This window comes from Prosopis cineraria, unplaced genomic scaffold (assembly GCF_029017545.1).
Source record: "Prosopis cineraria cultivar Desert tree isolate PC_DT_omini unplaced genomic scaffold, ASM2901754v1 PC7, whole genome shotgun sequence".
Classification (NCBI taxonomy): Eukaryota; Viridiplantae; Streptophyta; class Magnoliopsida; order Fabales; family Fabaceae; genus Prosopis; species Prosopis cineraria.
In genome coordinates, this window is record NW_026555338.1 from 23,020,012 (window position 1) to 23,028,180 (window position 8,169).

Genomic DNA, 8,169 nt, shown 5'->3' on the forward strand with positions numbered 1-8,169 from the left:
ATAATATTTTTTTTATATACACATTCAAAAATTAATTCCTAAAATGATGCTTAAGATGCTCAGAATGCATTGTTGGTAGTGAAGCCCAAAAAAAAAAAAAAGAGCTTGGATCTAGTTTAGGATAATTTATCGCAATCTACAGAGAAAGAAAAGAAAAAAACCCTATAGGCTAATGAACAATTGGTTTATGGGCTTTCCTGATGGCCCATTCTTTTGTTTTCTGTCCTTTTTTGTTTTTGATAATACCATTCTTTTGTTCTCTCTCTATTTTTTCCCCCTTTTTTGCTGCTATTTTTTTTTTCTTTTGGCCACAACCTCTTATTACTCTTTTTAACTTTTTAATCACACATTTTCCAATGCTTCTCCCAGTTTTCATTTTTTACCCAAATAATCTGATTTCTTTCAAATAATTACTTGTATCTATATGGGACGATCCATAAGCAGCAAGTTCTTACATTTTTTAACTTATTCTCTCTGAAATTTCTTAGATGCCTATTATTGTTTTTATGCAAAAAAAGTCATTTAACTTCACTTGAAAACTCAATTTGGTTCCTCTCTTGCCTTTCTTCTTGTATCAGGAATAATCCATAGAACACCTGCTTTCCAACCTTTCATCATTTAGATAACAAAAATAATTTCATATAATTAAGCAAAAGAAAAAAAAAAACCAAGACTCGTGCATGATGAAGAACTACGATACCAGAGGGAATGCTAAATAGAAAAAGTTGTAGCATTAACAATAATAATAAATAACTTTATTTTATTAAATCAATGATTACATGAATTGAGTAATCCACTTTTGAGTTTGATTTTTTTAAGCTTCAAGAGGCTAGGCTTAGAAGCCTTTTTATACAAAAATATATCAATTTTTATATCTTGAATTCTTAAAAAACATGGTTAAACTTGTAAAGACAAAGCCCAAGTCAAAGTTAAAAAGGTCCAATAAGGAAAGAGATCTGAACCAAGCCCATGTATTGATACAAGCAAAAAGTGTAAAGAATTAATTCACACATATAATTTTCTTTTCTCTTTTGTACTGTAATATTTTTTTATTGCACAAATGGCATCTTATTATTTATTCTAGGATTACGTGTGCCCTACCTATATAAAGAAATGAATATACTCTGGCTCTGCAGCCATTATTTGAAAATTCTTCATTTGTCTAATTCCAAGTTTGGTTAGTATTTTTGGCTCTAATTTTTTCAAGCATTTTGTATTTGATGATATTCACTATGATAATGTTCAGTTTGGTTGTGTGCTCTTTGATTTAAACAATGAATTTGCATCTTCACAACCTCAACTTGTCAAGTCCTGTTTCTTTCTTTGAATATTAGATTTTTGAATTTTTATTTCTCTTTTATTTCTGTATTTTTTTTTTCCAAGCATGTAATAGTAACTGCATTTTCACATTTCAGTGATGCACTTTGGTAGGTATTGTTTGCAACATTATTGCCTTGTAGTGCTCTCTCCAAAGTTTTGAACTAGCGCAAGGTATATAAAGATAGAAAGCAGTTATGGAGATGACCTCTCTTTGAAAATTTGGCACTCCCTACCTTCTAAATTATAAGATACTTTTAAATAAAATTATATATGTCAATAAATCTTATTAAATACACTTAATAAAGTTATCTTTTCAAATAAACTTTTAAAAATACCCATCATTTAATATATTGAAAAGAGAAGAAACAGAAATTAAATAGAGAGAGAAATAATAATATTGAAATTGTTGCATTTAATAAAATTTTAATATACTATATTTTAGAACGAAGAGGTTCTTTCAAAAGTACCCTATGATATGAGATGGAAGAAGTATGAGATATCAATTCTGATCCAAGTTATAAGGTAGAATATTGAAGGAATATTATAAATGAAATAATAATATAAAAGTGATAGTCGGGTCAAAATCTTACCAAAACAAGGAAACTCAACTACCTATGATTGATTAGACTACTAGAATCTTTTTTTATATGCATAACAAATGCATTGAATAGAGAAAGAAAGAAAAAAATAAACATGAAGAGAGATGCCTGAGTGAGTTCTTTCATCAACCACCCACTACTATATGTAGCGTGGGGAGAATACATAAAAAAAAAAAAAGAAATTCCAACTGTCATAATTTGCTTCAACAGTGGAGGGAATTAATGTAATGAAATATTCACAATAAATGTGGAAAGACTTCTTATGATCAGTTGTCATTGATTCGTACTACATCAAATGTCCGCTCATTAATTTGACATAAAGATCTGATTCCCATTAAGGGCGAATCAGTAAATTCCAACAAATGTAGTCACTTTCTATAATTAGATGAACCATTTCTGCAGGAAACATGGTGACATAACAATAAAAATATACAAATGGGAAAGAATATATAACTCAAGAGAAGAGAAGGAGGAAAGCTAAAGGACTTGTTAGTTCTATAAACCATGAAGTGGTCATATCCTTATATAGAGAGCTAAGTGAATGTTTGCCAGCTTAATGGTAATGACATAAATCAGTTTCAGCAGCTTGATGACAAGTAAATAAATAAATAAATAAATTTACACAAACTTAATAGTTATAAAGAAAATCGTTTATGACTCATGAAATTAAAAGGTAATTAATGATGATTGCCTGATACTTTATCTAACTTGCCGAAGGGAAAATTGTGGAATTTTAGTTGAGTTGACCCATTATTGTACATGCTAGCATGCTCTTCTTGACCCACCTACTTGCTCAAATTTACATCTTAATATTTATATCCTAAGACTTCCTCAATATTAGAGGTAAAATAGAGGAATTAAATGATTTTTTTGTGTGTTTTTGATGAAATTTATAATCTAAACATTTGTGAATTGGTCTTCATAATTTCTACTTTTTTAATTAGATCCTTATTAATTGTTTTCACCTTTTAGAAAATAATATTTTAAAAATCCTATCAATTAAGCACTCCCTCACTCATTTATTAATTCGACCTTAGTAATGAATTAGTAATAATAAATATGTATTTTAAAAGTTATATATATATAAATTATACGTTTCAAAAAAGTTATGAATAACGAGATTCATTCTTCATTTCCCGTATAATGATAATAAAAATATGTTCAATTTTGATAAAAGGAATGCCTACAAATATGTTACTAAAAGACAGCAACATTGATAATAATCAAGTATACACATTTTGTTTTTCATATGCCTTTTTCTTTAAAATTATCTCTGTTTATATATTTCTTTCTTCCATTACTTTGTACATTTAACTCACACGCTTTTCCAATTTTTAAATGAGACTACAGAAGCAATTTACTTTCACCAAATACTTATGAGTTAGCTTTGCAACTAAAACACCATTATACAAAATTTAGTCATACCTTTCACTGTTCTAATTGAAATCTAGCTAAGCTATTTGTATATATTTACAAACTTTCCCAAGGTTTAAAGAAGACATATGATGAATAAGATTATTGTAGAATGCGTGTGTAGTGCTAGAAAGAACGAGTCATGAATTTGGAACAAAATTAAATGAGTCAAAACTCTTATCAGTTAGCCATTAGAACATGTAAGAATACGCAAGAAATCATCAACGCGCAAAGTAAATATTGTTGATAATTATATTTAAAGTGAACAGTCTCATGGTATAACAGCATACTCAAAATATGGCATCCAGGTTTCTATCCTGTTCTTCTGTACCTTGCTATCTTTATTGCAACTGCTACATATATTCCATCGGCTATTTTCTCCATGTATCTAAAGCAAACATACCTTAGACTCTTGTTGAACACTAGGAGTCCAATAACTCCCCAGAACCCTGTCATGAAACCAAGGGCTACAACAAAGTAAAACAAAACCTTTTCTTTCTCATTCTTGTTGTCTGGATTGTCTTCATGATAAACGCTTTTTGGATCTTCATTGTTGCCATTTTTGGGGCATTTTTTCAGCACAGGTTCTCCACAGAGATATTGATTCCCAACATAAATAGACGAATCCTCAAGAGTGAAGAATTGGTTTCCCTCAGGGATGGACCCTGAAAAGTTATTATATGACAAATTCAAGTGGCTCAAATATGTCAAAGAAGACATGCTACGTGGAAGTGGGCCTGCAAGTTGGTTCCAAGAGAGATCCAATGATTCTAGTAGCTTCAATTTCCCTATTTTCCTAGGGATTTCTCCTGACAAATAGTTGTGTGACAAATTCAAACTAACCAATTTAGTGAGAGAAGTTAGAACTTCAGGTAGGAAGCCAACCAATGAATTGTTTGATAAATCCAAATTGACTACAAACTTCAAATTTTTTGTGAAATCAAATTCTCTTCCTTTCATGACTTGCTTGACATGTTCTTTATCCCATTTATCAAAAGCAGGAGCAACTGCTATTGCAGTTAAAGGACCATTTGCAGGTCCAGGAGAAGCAGGAGCTAATGCTATTGCAGTATAAGGACCATTTGCAGGTCCAGGAGAATTATGTACCATTAATCCCATGTCTAATGGCTGACCTGAAATCATTCCTCCAAGATTGCCAAGGCAAAAAGGAATCGTTCCTGTTAAGTTGTTACCTGCAAGGTCCAAGCTTTGCAAGAGTGAGAGTTGGCATAGGCTCAAAGGGATAGTTCCACTAAGCTTGTTTTGTCGAAGCCTGAGAATTTGCAATGACGGTAAGTCTTCTCCAAAAAATGAAGGAATAACACCAAATAGTTGATTGTTTCCAAGATCCAAAATCTCCAAGTTGTAGCAATTACCAAAGTTCGGAGGAATCTCTCCATAGAGACTATTGTTGCTCAAGCTCAAAGATTGTAAAATGGAAAGAAAACCACACAATGATTCAGGAATGGTTCCTGCCAACTCATTCGATGACAGATCTATCAGTGATATCCAGTTAATTTCACCCAAACAACTTGGGATCCTTTTAGAAAATTTATTTTTTGAAAGATCTAAATCATGAAGCCGCTCCAATTTACAAAGTGATTTTGGAATGGAACCATTTATTAGATTATTACCAAGAAACAAACTATTCAAATTTGGTACCATATCATGGATATTTCTTGGGAGTTGTCCACTAATTTTGTTGTTGGAGAGATCTAGCACAATGAGATCCTTTTGCTTTTGTTGAAACCACTTTGGGAAGGGTCCCCAAATGCCAGTATTAGACAAGTCTAAATTGACTAACTTCTTTTGGGTTTGAAGCCATTGAGGAAATGGTGTCTCAAGTTGGCAGGATTTCAATTGAAGATTTATCAATTGAAAAGGAGGTATCCAATTGGGTCCAAGCTTTACAGATAACTTGTTCATTCCAATCCTTAAATCTTGGAGATAGGACAAGTTACGAAGGTGAATTTCCCTGAGTGTACCTTCCAAGGAGTTAGTTGAAAGATCCAAAGTCTTCAAGCTCTTAAGCTTCCAAAGGCTATCAGGTATGAAACCATTGAGGCGATTGCCTGAAAGATCCAATACCGCCAAGCAAGACAATCTCCCCAAGAATGGTGGTATTGTCCCATTTAATTGATTATCTTTAAGATTGAGTACTCTCAATTTTATCAGTTTCCCAAAGGATACTGGGATGGGACCATAGATCAAATTTGAAGCCAGACTCAAGTAAATCAAATTCTCAAGTTGGCCTAAGCTTTCTATATGATCTTTCAGCTCATTATGACTTAAATCCACAGCTTGTAAATTATTGTTACTGCATACATCAGCATTTTTAAAGCTTTCAATTGTTTCTCCTTTAAATTTGTCATCTGACAAGTTTTGTGACATCTGATCGCAATCTTTTATGGAATTATAAGGAGAACTTTGGAGAGTAGAGAATTTATTGTGGGTAAGATTGACATGGTGAATTCTCTTGATCAACCACAGTGGAATTGCAGAAGTAAGACGATTGTCAGAAAGGTCAAGGAATCCAAGGGAAGACATGTTTTGAATTGCAAGGGTTTATTCCGGGCTAGATTCATATTGGTTAGAAACCTTAACTCTCCTAGCCATAATGGAATAGAGTCAAGAATGTTGTCAGAAAGGTCAAGGAATTTAAGGGAAGACATGTTCTGCAAAGCATTAGGCACAAGTCCAGGAAGTTGATTTCCCTTAAGGTTCAAGACTTGAACCTTGGAAGTAAGCATGGAGGAATTCACAGAACTATGAGAAATTCTCAAGCTGTCAATTCCACAATACATAAAGTGTGCTTGTAACAAGAAGGGAAGATTGTAAATTACCTGCATCATGGAATTGCTCCCGTTCTTGATGTAAACTCCACTCATGTCAATGAATTGCAGAGAAGAAAGTTGAGAGACCCAAGTGAAGTCATCCATATATAAGCATTCAACACATGTGCCATTAATAATAGGAAGAAAATGATCACCTGTGTTGAAATCAATGATCTGCAAGTTTGAGAGGTTTCCTAGATGACTAGGTACCCGCCCAATAAAGTTACAGTTGGAGAGATTAAGATACTGTAGTTGTTTCATGGACCCAAGGAACGTTGGGATGGGACGATATTGAAAATCAATGAAGCTTAAATCCAAGTGGTTCAAATATTTCAACTCTAGCAAGGATTGGCTCATTGCTTTGGCTGTCAATGAGTAGTTAATAATGAATGAACCATTGGTGAGTTTCTCTGACTTTGCGATTGAGCAGTTAAGAAACATTGAACCATTATTGATTAATTCATCCACTGAATAGCTTTTCGGGCTGAGATCAATCTTGACCACATGTCCAGTGATGCCATCGCATTTGATTCCTTTCCATCTGCAGCATTCTCTGCCTTCCCAAGCAAGGACGTGCCTTGAGCAATTTTCAAAGCTTTCTCTAAACTTCAACAGAGCCTGCCTCTCTTCTTTTATGCAGCCCTCAGTCAGATTCCCACAGAGACAGAGTTGTGAAGCTCCAAAAAATATTAGAAAGAAAATGAGAAGCACCTGACTTAGAGATATTGTCATGCTTGCTAATGAGGTATGATGCTCAAGCATGGAAAGTTATGGGTTAGAAGATGATGAGGTTGTTGGCATTTATAGGCGACAGAAGCATGAGGAAGGTTCATATATTCATATTTTCAATATTGGAGGCTAAGTCAGTCAATGCTAATATCTGTAATAGTTGACTCAATTCCAATCATGCACATGCACATTCAAATTTTATTCATACTGTTCATACGGAAAACCCAGTTAACGATGCTGACTTGTGTAAATGGTTCAAAGACATGCCCCTAAGACGGAAGAAAAAGTAGGGCAAGTAGATCAATTATTGCAATATATTTTGCTTTCTACATAGAAGAATTTCCAAGAAAGATCACCGATGACCTCAGTCAACACTGCTTTATGTATAATGGTACGTTACAGTCTTAACTACACTAGCTTACTTAGTACTGCAGATGCTTGTCATTAACTTGGTCAGCTTAATTATACCTCAGTCAACATTGCTCGCGAAAATCCAAAAGAATGGGAACATAGCGAATAAATGAAGGATTATATTAGGGGAGGCTTATATATAGCTTTCAAATAAGAGAATTAATTACTACAAGGTTAATTAACAATTGAACCAAGGCCATTGATAATACAATATGTTATTACTTTCTTTAATTAAGTTGTTAATGAATCTTATAATAATTAATTTTTTTATATGAATTTTGAACGTAATTATCCCTTATACTAGGGGGAGCGCCGATCTCTCTGAAGAAAATGGGGAGAGATGATTGGGGTACTTTTTTAATAATATAAATATAAATTAAAGTATGCCACATGGCATTATAATAATCTGAATTGTTACATTTTTATTGGGCGGAGTATAATTGACTTGGTAAATTCGGTTTACTTAAAAATTTTTCCACCCCTGCATACGTCCATTGCGCTCAGAAACCAATACACTTGAAATAGAAGGGTTAACACTAATTTTTATATTTTTTATAAATAAAATAAAAGATTTCCTAAAATTTTTCAAAGAAGCAATCAAATTGTCATCTTGCACCCCCTACAAATATCCTTGTATGGTGCCAACCTCAACGATTCAGAGCCTGTTTATTTGATGGAAACTGGAAAGCACGTGAATGGTAATGGAAAAGAAATAAAAACAAATATATAATAATAGAAGGGATAACGACAAATAAATCAAAGTAAAGAAATTATAAATAAATATTACGAAATGGAATTTTTTGTGAATTTTTTTTAACCCTTCACAAAACAATAAAAATCGTAATTGTTAGTTTGGTTATATA

The 8,169-nt window shown here is 32.8% G+C and overlaps 1 pseudogene; it reads right to left on the reverse strand.

The window, feature by feature from the left end:
* Positions 1–1,973: 1,973 nt before the first annotated feature.
* On the reverse strand, positions 1,974–6,914 carry LOC129315102 (receptor-like protein EIX2; annotated as a pseudogene).
* Between the last annotated feature and the right edge of the window lie 1,255 nt (positions 6,915–8,169).